General features: G+C 34.7%; 1 pseudogene; it reads left to right on the top strand.

Annotated features, from left to right (window-relative positions):
• The first annotated feature begins 14,320 nt into the window (after positions 1 to 14,320).
• Positions 14,321 to 14,795, top strand: LOC138399030 (small ribosomal subunit protein uS17-like; annotated as a pseudogene).
• The last annotated feature ends 204 nt before the right edge of the window (positions 14,796 to 14,999 follow it).

Here is a 14,999-nt window from a genome sequence, read left to right as displayed (position 1 = left end):
GACCCTACCTCTTAGTGCCATCACATTGGTGATTATGTTTTCAACATATGAATTTTGGAGGGATACAGCATTCAGACTATAGAAACAGAGAAGAAACAAAGAAGGCCCAGCAGAAAGAATAATCTGAGGTAGACAATTGCCTAATCTTCACACATACCCATTGGTACTTTTGGCTCAAGTTGTTTAAGAATGTTACAGAAATCATTGAGTGACATCTATGCTCTAATGACACAGAGGTGATACTTAGGAAGCCAGAATTTGAATTAAAAACAAATGTTCATGTGAAAAGGCAATATTGTAGAGGTAGAAAGCAAATTTATAGGCTGGGGGACATGAATGCAAAGTTCTAAAACTGGACTGTGATCAATATTGCACAGTTCTATAAATTTACTAAAAAACGTTGAATTTTACAATTAAAATGGATGAATTTTGTGGTATATAAATTATACATCAACGTAGCTTCTTTAGAAAGACTGTGAATGGCCCAAATCTTTAGTAGTTATTGGAACTCCATTGCTTTTCCTACACACATGAACACATGGCTAAAGATTTTCATATGAATTATTAAGAGTAAATACTTTCTGAATATTAAAATAAAATTTGTTGGATAGCATCAGAAGACATACAGTATTTAAGTTAAACCATTGAATAATAATGATATCCACATATTTGATAGTAATGTGACATGAAAATAGGGGAATATAATGGCATTGGAGAAGGTGGGTCAATAACTTATCTGTGGTGTCTAAAGAAGGCCTCCTTGACAAGTGACATTTGACCAAGTGACAAATCAATCATTCAAATATATAGTGCAGAAACTTTTCTGTCAAGAAGGGAAATGCTTTCAAATACCCAAAGGTGGCCCAAGCCAGAGTTTGAGACTCAGAAAAAGGTCACTAGACTAAGTGAGTGCTGAGTTAGGGAAGCTCAGTACAAGATGGTCTTGGGGATGTGAACAGGAGTCACAACAGGTCTGGGTAGCCCACAAATGGAGATTGTATGACTTCTAAGTATAATATTATATAGAGCAATTATTAAAGTGTTTAACAGAAAATATAACTAGAAAAATTCTTTCCCCTCATAAACTGATCAGGATAAGAATCCTCAGCAAAGAATTTGTTTAAGTGCTTATTGGAAGTGATATTGAGTCTTTGGCCAGAACTTTGTATAGCTGAGTAGAAGTTATAATTTTTTACCCACAACAATAAGCCTCTTTATCATTTAGAGCAGGCCAACAGGAGCATAATTTGAAAATAGGGAATGAAGTAAAGAAAAAGAAACTAAACCAATAATTAAAGAAAGGACTCTTGGTAAAAGAGGGACCTTGTAAATTGTGAGCCAGTTAGAAAAATATTTATCTTCTATGAATTTAGATTATACACTCCCAGCAGCAGTCCAATGCCTCTGTGTGTGTGTGTGTGTGTGTGTGTGGGCAGTGGGGGTGTTTACTTGGAGGACTTATGCCTCCTAAATATAGTTGGTGTGCCGCAATCCATCACTGAAGATTTTTGGAATGTTGCTCAAAAATTGAACACTGAAAATTTAGGTAAATATGCTAATTAGGTATATTTGTATATTGAGTATATGATGCTTATATTTATTAGGAAATTGGATCTTGAGGCAATGTCAGTATCATAACTGGTAGGTGAAAATTTGAAAGACAGTGATTAGGATAAATTGAGTTTGTGAAAAGGTAGATAGATACCTAAGGTAAAAAATCCTGGTTAGCACCACCATTGGTAATCTGACACTGGCAACCTATCAAAAGTATCTTGATGTTTTTTTTTCTAGACTTGGAAAATGTTGTATTTAGCACACAACTGTAAATTTTCTGCTCCTATGTTGTATTTAAAAAAAAAATATCTCCAATTCTGTAGTTAAGTTTGGTATAGTTGTCTGTTACTATTGTGGAGAATAAAGACAGAGAGGGGGAGTCCAGCTTATTTTAGATCAACCTCCTCACTGGGACTAAAAGAGCAGCATCTAATGAGGAGATGGTGTCCAGAAGTACCAGCAAGAGCATTAATGAAGGCAAAGGCAGAAAAAAAGTCCAAAACCAGAGAATTTAAAATAGAGAAGTAATATGTGAATGAATCATTCAAAATAAGTGTAATATGGTGCTCCATTTTAAAACATGTGCTGGAAGAAACTCACATTAGGAAATTTGAAGGAGGAGTGAGGGAGCTGACTTTCTGGCTTACAATAGCTCATACTAACTGTGGTCCTTAACTGGATACCTCCATGTCCTGCCTCAAATCACCTCAAACCACCTTTTACATCAATCATTTTTGAGGATTCCAGCTTGAAACAGATGCAAACTGACTGAAGATCCTCTCAAAAGTACTACTTTATGTTTACTTTTTGCCCCAGGATTATTCTGATAGAGACACTATGGGAACCTGCTCAAAAACTCATGCCTGGGAAAACCTGCAAGTGCAAGCTACCAATGAGGGATGGGATTTTGGTGAATTTCCCTCCATGCATCCTTCAGGAGACAGTCTGTGCCATATTCTACACAGGTCCTCCTGGGTTCTAGTGAAATAGAGCCCCAGTTCTCTTTGGCAGGTAAGGTCAATAATTGGTTTCTTCATTTGCCCAGGCTTCTACTTTTCTTTCTTGAGATTACTTCCTCAGATAAACTACTTGCGTATTTGCTCCTGATGCATGATGTTGATCATATGTCAAACTCTGTTTTGTTTTATATTTCTTGTGGGAAAGAGCATTGAGACTTAAGCAAGAGGTACAATTTATTTAGCAATAACTGTATGCTGGGAGATATAAGCCTCAGGCTGCTACAATTGCTATATTCCCAGTTCAACTCACTCAAAGAACAAGCTTACTACTTTATTTTATGAGTTCTTGTGTACCCAAACCAGCTAGTTTGGAAGCACTGGTGAGGAATCTGAAATTACAGCAGCATAATAGATTAAATACATTCATCAGAGAAGCAACAGAACAGTAATATCCTAAGGAGTTGTCAATTATATATACCTATATTTACAAATACATACCTATACCTATATTTACAAACTTTTTTCTTTGGTCTATCTTTAAATTACACAACGAGGTTTCCACCAGTATCTCTCTGGGGTGTTCTATTTGGCTTCATGTATAGTTCCAGAATTGCGTATCTAACTACTGGTATTAACAAGGCATTATAATACAGGAGCAGGTTAGTGTTGTAGGCAACATAGTTTGGAGCCTGTTGTGGTAGTAGCTAGAATTTATTCAAGGAATATTTTAGCTCTTAATCTCAGAAATACATGGTACATTTATATATTCTGACCTCTTTATAGGTGGGTGAAGTGAGAGAAAGACAAGAAATTAGTTCTGGTTGTTTGTCGTCTGTAAGTCAAACATTTGAGAGCAAATGTGATACCTGCCAGCTCTCTGTTTTACTCTGGTACAGTAATTGCCAACCTCAGTATCTCTTTCATCAGCCTTGAGTCTCGAGTGAATATAATGAGCAGGAACTCCCTATAGATCTGAAAATCTGTGTAGACACGTGGATTCAATATTTGTTATTTAAAACTACTGAGATTCTGTGATTATCTATTAGCATAATGTAGATCAGACTGACTCATACACTTGTGTAGTTGTTTCTTAGTATCTCTCCGTATTTTTTCATGTTGTGTGTAATTATCAATATGCTTTTATAATTAAAACTATGAAAATAATCAGATACTTATTCAATTCTCCAAATTGAGTATTTCATTTCAACTTACTGATTTGATTGAAAAGAGTTTACTGCTTTATTCCCCCAAACAAGCAGGAAGTTCTGGAGAGTCATTTTTACATTTTCTAAAATATGAACAAACTCAAATAGAGGCACCAAAATATTTTCTGGAATTCAACTATTCCAGCTATTCATGTGCTTATTTATGTTGTCAATGTATTGATATTATTTACCAAAATATAAATGCTTTCAATTCATCCCTTGGTTATTTAGTAACATAAACCCAGTGAATGCTAATGCCCGGTATTGAAATTGTGAGTTAGGCTGACAAACAGATTTCTTCTCTCATTCTTTATTCAACTTCATTCATATGGCAATAATTATTCCCCAAGCCATATTTCTCTAATTTTTATTTAAATGTTGTTTCAGTGAAAGGACACTTGCATTTACATCATTTATGCATATTATTCAAATCAAATCATTTCCAACCCAAGTGATTACATTTCTTTATAGCACCAGAAACAAATCACACTTGGAAGAGAAATAACACAAAAAATATCAGGAGAGATTCAACATTTTATAAAATATTGAGAGGAGGAGAATACCATTGATCTATTCATTTACTCAGAATTCACTAAAGAAATCAAACTAGAGTTACTTTAAGAAATAACTTCCAAGCCATCTGTGGTTTCATTCACAGTTTCCCACTTTTTACTCATAAAAATCAATTGCTAAGTTAACTATATTTTAATTTATATTGGAGAACATTTTCAGAAAACTGAAAATTGTTTTATATGATTGCCAATGCAAAAGCATTTTAAATAAAATTTTAATGACAATAAAAGATGTGCTTTGAATAAATCATTAGAATAACCTGGCAAAAAAGAAAGAGAATCTTCAAGAATAAATATATCCACAGATATTCTAATAAAATATATACAAATATTTAGGAGAAGTGTGAGAGTACGTATTAATAATTGTAGAAAATATAAGTTAAATAATATTCCCATATTAAGAAACCACTCACTATACATTCTGATTAATAGTTACATATTAAATAAATATGAAGATTAGAAAAAGAGAACTTTAAGATGACTTTTTCTCACCAAGCAATTTGTTATTTTTTCTGCATTTAGTTTAAAAACACTTGGTATTTACAAAATGTTTCAATAATATATTCTTGGAATTTTTTAGCATAATATAACAATGTAACACCAGCATGCTCATTATTTTACTTTCTGTGATTTTGAAAATGAAACTTAAAATGTATTGTTAGCTAATTTTCTGATGGTAGCCATCAATAAAAATTAGCATTAGGTCTCTTGGAGATTGATGCTACTTATTTTGGGAATCAGTGTAAAGGGATCGAGGGAATTTCTAATATGAATTGATGATGTCTTTTCTATGCATCTCATTAGAGTCATAAAGTGAGTTGAAATTTAAATCAAGGTAAATAACACATTAGAACAAAATATACAAAGCTCATTTAAATTTAAAATTTAAGAACTATTCAAAGAAACACATTATTTAGTATTTGAAAGAATGGCTTTTTTCCCCACAATTTTAGGTGCTAAAAAGTAGAAAACTAAAAGTTCACAGTTAATTTGGTTATACCATAAATAAAGTACTGTTCTTCAAACTTGGTGTATATACCTTTTAATTTCCTCCTATATACTATAAAAGGGCTGCCTAAATAGATAATGTATGTGACAGAGACTGGAGACTTCTCGCAAATTCCATTTTTTCATCCTGGGCATCTGAGACAATTTCAAATTGCAGTCCTCATCTGTTCCTTACTTCCTATGTGACTTAGCCAAAGGACTGGGGGTAGAAGGAATTTACACACTCATACACACTTGGGTGTCATAGGCTCTTTGTCATAGGCTATCATTGCCAACAGTATTCAGAAGATCCAGTGGAGAATTCTGAGTTAGTCCTAGGGATGATACAGCCACGAGATGCAGGCATCTTGGATCCCTGGATCCTTCTTACAGGAGAGTGCCTCTTTACCTTACCATGATGCATTATGTAAGTGAGAAATAAACTTCTGTTCTATTAATCCACTAAGATTTTGTTACTGCTCTTAACAGCAGCTAGGAATTATTTATCCCGACTAATAAAATATGAAGCCATATTGGGAAGGTTTTGTGGCTGAGTCAAGATGTCCAAAACAAAAATGCCATATATTTAATAATTATTGTACTTAATCTATTCCATTTTAATTGATCAACTGATAAGAAAACGTATATTTATTTATAAAAGTTTTGTTTTTTGTAGATTTCATATGTTTAAAGAAATACCTAAAACCATTAAAAAAATTTTAGAGAGTTTTAAAGCTGGTTGCCAATTATAAATAATATAAAATAGAAGTAGAAAATATAATTATTATAGTTTTAATATTTTAACTTAAGTGTTATCACATTCTTGGCATGCACTTGCCTATATAAAATGAAGCTTAATAACAGAAGAATGTGACCATCATTAATACAATTCAGAGAGCCATACAGGGTGATTAAAGAAACCCAAATCACCCTTGATAATATTTCTGACCACTTATCAGAACTGTCTTTATAGTGTCATTAGCTGAGATTCTCTTTTATGGTTTTCTATGTCCTTGTCAAGTAATTGCTTCAGAACCAGATCAATGAGAATCTATTAAAAAGAATTAAGATCAAACTCAGCCCAAGTACCCTTTTCAATGTGGAACTGTCCTCTTTGACATTAGTATGGAACAATTAATATACATATATGTTCACCACTGTCCCCAAATTCCCTCTATTGGTCAAAAGAATTGCAAAGATTCAGGATTTTTTTTTTTTTTGCAGCATTCAACATGGCCTTTAGATAAAGAAATATGCTATTATGGCATCTGAAACTCTACCAGTTCAACTGATTTCCTCAGAAAGATTATAAGTGTTTTATAGTTTATATGCCTGAAGAAAATATTCTGCTTGATGGGAAAGAAATAATTAAACCTAGTAGCATTCCTTTTGCAAGCTATTAAGGTGTATGAACTAAAAATAAAATCCTAAGCTCTCTGCTAACTGAATGGACCCCTCTTGGCCAAGGGGACCCCAAAAACACCTTAAAACTGAGTTCCCACCCATGACGGGATGGACGAGAAAGCACAATTACACATGCATATGATTTTCCTTCATAAATATTCATGACTCATCCTATAGCTTGTTGAATATATATATTTAGCCACCCTGCTCAGTATGAAATCTTCCTTTTGTCTGTCCTTTGAAGCACGTGTGCCTGGCTTCTGGCTGGGGCTTGGCTTCCTGACCTGTTAGAATGGCTGCCCAACAGGCTGCTACCCTTTCTGAAAAATAAAGCTTTCCTTTTTCCAAAGCATAAACCCCATTAATTTTTTGTAGTTAACAAATGGAAACCAAGAATGGGGTTTGGGGGAGACCTAGTTGGATTAGCTGACCCATACGGTTTTTGAGGATGCTCGTGATTTGGCACTGGGAGGGGATGCCCTCATGAAGGTAATTGCAGTTATAAAAACCTTAGTTCTCAGGAAACAGTCTCTGATCCACCACTGTCAGAGACACCGTGACTAGCATGCTTAAAAAACTGTAAAAAAATCTTGTAAATGTATGAATCTAGCCTGAAATGATTTAAAGCTTTGCCAGCCACAATAAAATCTTAGGTTACAAAGACCATTTTTGTAATGCTCAAGTCCTGGCTATAGGTGTGCCCGTCACCCACATAGTGCTCACTGTACCCATTAGGTGGGTTTATTCCACCCCCAGTGTCCCCTTGCTTTCCACTGAGTTTTACTTCCCTCTGTGTACATGTGTGCTCATTGCTTAGTTCCAATTTAATAGTGAGTACATGTGGTGTTTGTTTTTGCATTCTTTAGATACTTAGGAGAATGGTCTCCAGTTCCATCAAAATTGTTGCAAAAGGTATTAATTCATCTTTTTTATGGCTGATGTTGTAGTTTGCATTTGGTGCCTGGGGATTTTATTTTCCTATATTAATAGAAAGGTCCCATTGACCATCCTGAATTTATCACTATAGCATCAATCCTAACTTCCTCCATTCTCACAAGTGGTGAAGGCTAAGTAAATACTTTTCCAAATAAGGTTATATCTATTAATATAGAAATTACATATTTATTAAAGTCCTCAGATTTAATAAATATGTTTGATGATAAAATATTTTCCAAGACAACTGATTGAGATTGAGATGAAAACTATCTGACCAAACTACAGCAAAATGAAGTGGTCATATCAATTTAATTATCTCCTTATTTCTGTGAGCATTGTAGGAGAGTGTATAATACAACTACCCTTCCACCCCGGCCTCAATTTGCTACACTCACTAGCATATGTATGCTCTAATTTGCTGGTGCCTTTGCTCATACTGTGTCTTCTAGGTAGAATGCATACTCCCAGTTTTCAACTTGTAAACATTTTGTCATGCTTAAACCTGGTAGTGTAAGATAGAGGTCAAATACTCAGTAGACAGAAACCAATCAATTTGGAATACAAATTTTGCTAGTAATTTGATATGTGCTGTTAAGAAAGTCACCTAACCTCTCTAAGGCCTAGAACCAACAGGAGATGTATATACACACATATATGTATATATTTATGTACATATATCTGCACAATGATTTTGATACTCATTAAATAAAAAGTTTGCTCAATTTTAAGTTTTCAGGCAGAATTCTGTAAGCTGAAACAAATGAGATGTCTATGGTGTTGACTATGGTGTTGACTATTATAATAGTCAACTATTAAGGACTATTAAGCATCAGTCCTCTTCAGTTAGGGCACGAACGAGATTAATTTATTCCTCACAAATTTATGTGGATAGTCTGCTGCTGCAGGCACCATCTTCAACGTCATCTTGGTCCTTCTTAAAACAAGTTATCCATTTGTAAACTGCTGATTTGTTTGGGATATTGTCCCCATAAAATTTTCATAAAGCATCAATTATTTCACCCTTCTTCCACCCAAGCTTTACCATAAGTGTGACTTGTGTTCTTGCTTCAATTTTAGCAGAATCCAGGTTGCTCTGATAGGGGCTCCTTTCAAACTGATGACTTATCTTTCTTAGTAAAACTAGATCCTATTCAGACATGTTATAAAAAGTTAGTATGAGTTCATTTTGGTGCATAAAAATTTTGCAATCCATGCATAGTTTTTTTCATAATATATATTTTCTATGAACTTTTTGAAGACCCTTCATATAAAAGTGATTTATTATAAGGTATTGATTCATGACATTTTGGAGGCCTAGAAGTCCCAAGATATTCTGTCAGAAAGCTGGAGACCCAGCAAAGCCGGTGGTGTAGCCTGAAGACGTGGGAGCCAGGAAGCTGATTGTATAGAGTCCAGTGAGGGTATGAAGGCCTGAGAATTAGGAGCATTGAGGGCTAGAGAAGATCAATGTCCCAACTTACCAGTTAGGCACAGAGAAGATGAATCCTCCCTTTCTCCACCTTTGTGTTCTAGTCAGGTCCTCGATGGATTGGATATTGCCCACTCATCCAGTGAATAAAATGGAGAAGTGGAGAAGGGCAATTCACTTTACTCAGTCTACTAATCCAAATGCTAATCTTTTCTGGTAACACCCTCAAAGAAACACCCAGAAAAAATGTTAGCCAGTTATCTTGGCATCCTGTGATCCAGTTAAGTTGACACATAAAATTAACTATCACAGATGTTAAAAGGGTAAGATTAAAACTGACTTTATAGGTTAGATTAAATCTAACTCCTTATGTTGTCAGAATGAAGCCATTCAGCAAATACAAAACACTTAAAATGTTATCTGATAAAGAGTAAGTACCATATATCTGTTTGCTATTATTTTAAATTGTTGGCTGTTATAACCTTTCCTTCCCTTAACTTTTCATGTAAGTATTAATTCAACTATGATGTTTCTTGTTAATCATTTTACAATATCCCCTACAAGAATTGTTAGTTTTTGCATCTACTTTTTTACAGTACTTAGGTTGTGCTCTTATGACACACAATATCATGAGTCAGAGTACGCTGTATATGCATTTTTTATTTCCACTAACTTGTGAGCTCATTCAGGGAATGAAGTCTTCATTTCCATTTTCTTGTGGTTGCTATTTTAAAATTTTTAGATTGCCTGTAGATATTTCCATGTAAACACATACAAATCTTCATGAGGATAAGCAAACATTTCAGATTCATCATTGATCTGTGCTTTTTAATACATATAACTTCTAAGCCAATTTAGAGAAAAAAATTTTTACATTGCACTCAAAATGAAAAGTGCATGCTTATTACTTTGTATGAAGGAAAATATCAAGTTCAATATTTTTTTTTAAATCCATCTAAACACTTTGCTGTTTTATTTATATAATATTTTTCTGGCCGGGTGCGGTGGCTCACGCCTGTAATCCTAGCACTCTGGGAGGCCGAGGTGGGCGGATCGTTTGAGCTCAGGAGTTCGAGACCAGCCTGAGCAAGAGCGAGACCCCATCTCTACTAAAAATAGAAAGAAATTATATGGACAGCTAAAAAATATATATATATAGAAAAAATTAGCCGGGCATGGTGGTGCATGCCTGTAGTCCCAGCTACTCGGGAGGCTGAGACAGTAGAATCGCTTGAGCTCAGGAGTTTGAGGTTGCTGTGAGCTAGGCTGACGCCACGGCACTCACTCTAGCCTGGGCAACAGAGTGAGACTCTGTCTCAAATTTAAAAAAAAAAAAAAAAAATATAATATTTTTCTTTCACTTCTGAGCACATTTGTAATTGGAAAATGTAACTAGTTTTCATTAAAAAGAAATCAAAAATTGAACTATCTCTCCTCAAACCATCAAATATATTTATAATTTTCAATATAACGTAGTGAGAACTAACCATTTATTTTCCTGTAGTCCTGTTGAAATATTTTTTCCTGTTATTCTTGCACTAAAATTAAGCTGAGAGGAAATAAGCACTATCAGTAAATTAGATATATATTATAAAAAGTATATCCACATTAAATAAAAAATGCATTCTCTTATCTAGTACAATAATAGCTCAAGTATTTGTGAAATCCACTAATGAAATTTACACTAAGGAAATATTATAAAATATATACTTTGTGTTATTGATGAGTTTGCAAAAACTGGAAAATCAACAAGACCGAAAAAAGCAAACAAATAAAAACAAAACAACAACCACCAAAAAGAAAGCATGAAACCATAGCCAGGGCTGGAGTGGAGTCAGGTACTAATACTAGCATTAGGTTTGATGGCAGTAGGCTTTTGCACCTATAGGTGTTAAAAAGAAGTATCTTTCTTTACCATCACTAGGTACATGGCTGAGGCCCCTATAAGAAAAGACAAATTTACTCAGAGAAAAATAAATTTGTAATAGAAGTATTTACATGACACAGGAGCTTTCAAAAATGAAGACCCAAAGAAACAAGAAACCCTGTGTATATTTGTGCTAAGTTTGATGAAGTGGATAGTTGTGAAGAAGTATGATTGGACAAATGGTCACGATCTAATGATAATTAACTGGAGAAAACTTAAGAAGATCTGTATGTTCAGATTCTTCTCTGTGTTTCTGTGTCTTCAGAGATGAGGACATTCCTCTACTCTGGATATAGGGTGGGCACCTCTTACATGAGGGTTCACTGACCTACTTTAAGAGAAAGTAAGAGAATTCTTTTCTAGTTTTATGACCAGTTTCAGGGAAGAAGGGCAAGGGAAGGTCAGAGAGTCCTTCTTGATTCTGTAGTTTTCTCAAAGTCCAAGGTACCTTAATTTGGGGTAGCATGGCCTAAACTTCATGATTTCAGATATAAGTTTCTATTGAATGAACCCTCCTGCAGACAACTACAAATTCAAGACAAATAAGCAAATTTCATATATCTGAAGATATCAAAAAGTGACCCAAAGCAAGTACTTAGTGGAAATTGCTTGAGCTAAATTCTCATGGCTGTTAGCCTGAGTAAAGGCCCTGGTCAACATTATAGGATAGTCTTGTTCTCTGAGAGATAACCACTATTTTGGGGACATAAAGAATCACATGTGTATTGGGGGCAATCAGATCCATTGGGAATTGTGTTTGTATTGGGGGAAGCCCACAAAGGAAAGAGGCACAGAAGGGAACTCCATATTCTGAGAATAACCTCTACCCAAATCTCTGATTTACCACTAAATAATGTATATATAGGGCAGATTCCACCTAGAACAACTAAAAATAAAAGAATTGAGTTCAGTGTGGCCTGCCACTCAATATACAGAGATTGCAGTTTGAGTCAATCAAGTTAACTGTCTCAAAGACAAAACAAAACAAAATTAAAAAAAAAAAAACTCTTTAGAGGACTATAATAGAATCCATATTCTCTATGTATAACATCCCAATGTTCTGAGTTATTCATTTTAGAGGAGTCAAAATATATTTTTTTCAAATAGTTAATTGTAAATAGAAATGTAGTGTCAAAGCATTCTCTTGGGATGTGAGATTTCTTGTCTGAGAAGAGTTTGGACTTCGCTTACTAGGAGAACAGGTGTTCCCACATGTTATATATGAGAAAATGGTTATTTGTATTCTGGACTTGAATTTACAGTATTTATTTATTACATCTTTGGATAATTTTATGTTTTCTAGGTGAGCATTGGAGCTTATACAACATACATTTATATAACATACCCTCTTAGCAGTGTATTAACTATGATCCATCCATGATAAATAACAGGACAGTGTAATACAAGCTACATTGGTTTTAGTTAATAACCAAACCAAACTCAAAACAAAACAATATAACTACTCCCGTAAGCTGTTAGATGAGTTGCATTTGTAGCTCAAACAAGTTTTAATAGTGGAATATCATTAAGAATTGAAAATCTCTTGACCAAAGTACCATACAATCACAAAGCAAATTATGAGAACACATCTAATAGGCAGTCCTGAGAAATTTATTATTTTCTTGGTTTCCCTATTTTTTCAAGTTGTTAATTTATGACCATATTGGTCTACTATTATGCTGAGTCTTTGCAAATCATTTCAGTAGAGATATATAAACTTAGATTATAATTCTGTTTCTAAATGTTTAGGCCAATAACTACCACATTGTAGACTACCATAACATTTTACTTCTCTTATCTTTTCTCATTGCCATTAAGCATTTGTTGTGGATAGGGAGAAAAAAAAAATACAAACAAATCATTTCTATGTTTCAAATGCCAAAGTAGTTTTCTTTCCTAACCTACAATATAAAGTCATCAATGTCTTTCATTTTATTTAATTTAAATATCTTGTGTTTTACTTTAATTTAAATATCTGTGTTTCATTTGTTCTCCATTTTTTGCTATCTCAATGAGGGAACAATAGTTAAAAGTATTCAGTTAGATAATTTTGAAAGAAAAGACATAAAAGAATGTAGTTTAAGTTATTAATAAGAAAATTGAATGGCAAGAAATAAGCTTTTATTACTAGACAAGCACCATAATACCTACCACCTTGAGATACTGACATCTAAAGTTTTAATTATCAAAACTTGGAGGTGTTTGTGCTTGGGAAATAGGTGTTTCTCTGCAGCAATACAATTAATGAGATTTTGAGCTGTGCCTAATAAACATTTAATAATGATTATATTAGACTTTATTTTCCTTTGAGTGTTCTCTTGATATGTACAATATAAAACAGGTGCCATAATATTCTACAGATACCAGAGTTTAATAGTATTTGCTGAGCTTGATGTTATTGATCTAGAATCAAGTCACTTACATTGTTATTGCTTTGGAAAACTTACTCAGGAGTTAGGGAATTTAAAGCAAATGTAATATTATATGATACACTCGTGAGAAATTATTTAGTTGTATTATGTTGAAATATGAATATTTTAAATGTTTTGTGATTTAAAAATAATTTATTATAACAAAGAGAGGTAGAGATGACAAAACAAAAATAAAAACAAACTCTAAATACTTCTGCCACAAGCAGTTTTACTCCTTGACAACTCAGTCTTCTGTTTTGCCTATTAAAATCATTATAATAGCAACTATATCTGTTAGGTTATCGATAAAATGCTTCTGATACCACAAAAACTTGAGTTCTTTTTTCTTCAGCCTCGAACAAGTATTTTTTTCTCTAATATTACCTTAGGAATATGAGCTACGTCTATTATTTTAATTTTTCTTAAATTTTTCTAAGCACAGATATATTTGGAGTTGTAACTGGAAAAATTTCTTATACTGGGATCATGCTTTTTCCTGCTTGTGGTCCAATCTCTACAGCATCCCCAAAGTGCACCTGTTGTTGCATATGAAGCAAGGAATTGTTTGCTAATAAAATAAGCACTTCTGAATGAAGCCCGTCCTCTCTTTTACCCTATGACTAGAGTGCTCTCTATTTCAAACCAGATGTTTCAGCACTCTTGTGGAGCCGGTGCTTGTGATGACCACAGGTGTACGCTGCAAAACATTTCTCCTGGCCAGTGCCAGGTTTCTCTCAAATACAGGCAAAATTGCATCTTCTGAGACTTGACGATCCTTGAGCCAGTTTATTTAAGATTTTGTCAGGTTGTTCACTTGTTTTTCATTATAAATTCATAGCTCTATACCAATAAACATTTTCTTCTACGAAAGTAGTGGTAGAGCCGATAAGGAAACCCGGCTGCCACGTCCACTCTTTTCTTCCTGCGGCCGGAAAGATGGCGGACGTTCAGACTAAGCGCGCCGACCAAAAGCAGGGGCCATTTTCCAAACAAGAAGAGGGTCCTGCAGGGAGAAACTGGCAAGGAGAAGCTCCCTCGGTACTTCAGGAACATCGGTCTGAGCTTCAAGACTCCCAGAGAGCACATGGAGGGCACCTACATTAACAAGAAATGCCTCTCCACTGATAACGTCTCCATCCGAGGGCGGATCCTGTCTGGCGTGGTGAGCAAGATGAAGATGCAGAGGGCCATAGTCATCTGCTGAGACTATCTCCACTACATCAGCAAGTGCAGTCGCTTTGAGAAGTGCCACAAGAACATGTCTGTGCACCTGTCCCCCTGCTTCAGGGACGTCCGGATAGGCAACATTGTCACAGTGGGCAAGTGCCAGCCCCTGAGCAAGATGGTGCGCTTCAACATGCTCAAGGTCACCAAGGCTGCCAGCAGCAAGAAGCAGTTCCAGAAGTTCTGACACTGGATGTCTGCCCACTCTCCCAAATTAAATAAAGTTATTTTCTCATTCACAGGCAAAAAGAAAATAGTGGTAAATACTTCATCCATTCAGTAAACGTGGCCATTATTCTATTCTCTTTCGTTAGCCCTTATTCTAGTCCAAGCAGCATGTTCTGGCCCTTTAAATTCTCTGTGCCTGAGTTAGTTCTACTAATCCTTGTCT

The sequence above is a fragment of the Eulemur rufifrons genome, chromosome 18, assembly GCF_041146395.1.
Source record: "Eulemur rufifrons isolate Redbay chromosome 18, OSU_ERuf_1, whole genome shotgun sequence".
Lineage (NCBI taxonomy): Eukaryota > Metazoa > Chordata > Mammalia > Primates > Lemuridae > Eulemur > Eulemur rufifrons.
Note: the sequence above shows the minus strand (reverse complement) of the source record. Positions and strands in the feature narration are given on the sequence as shown.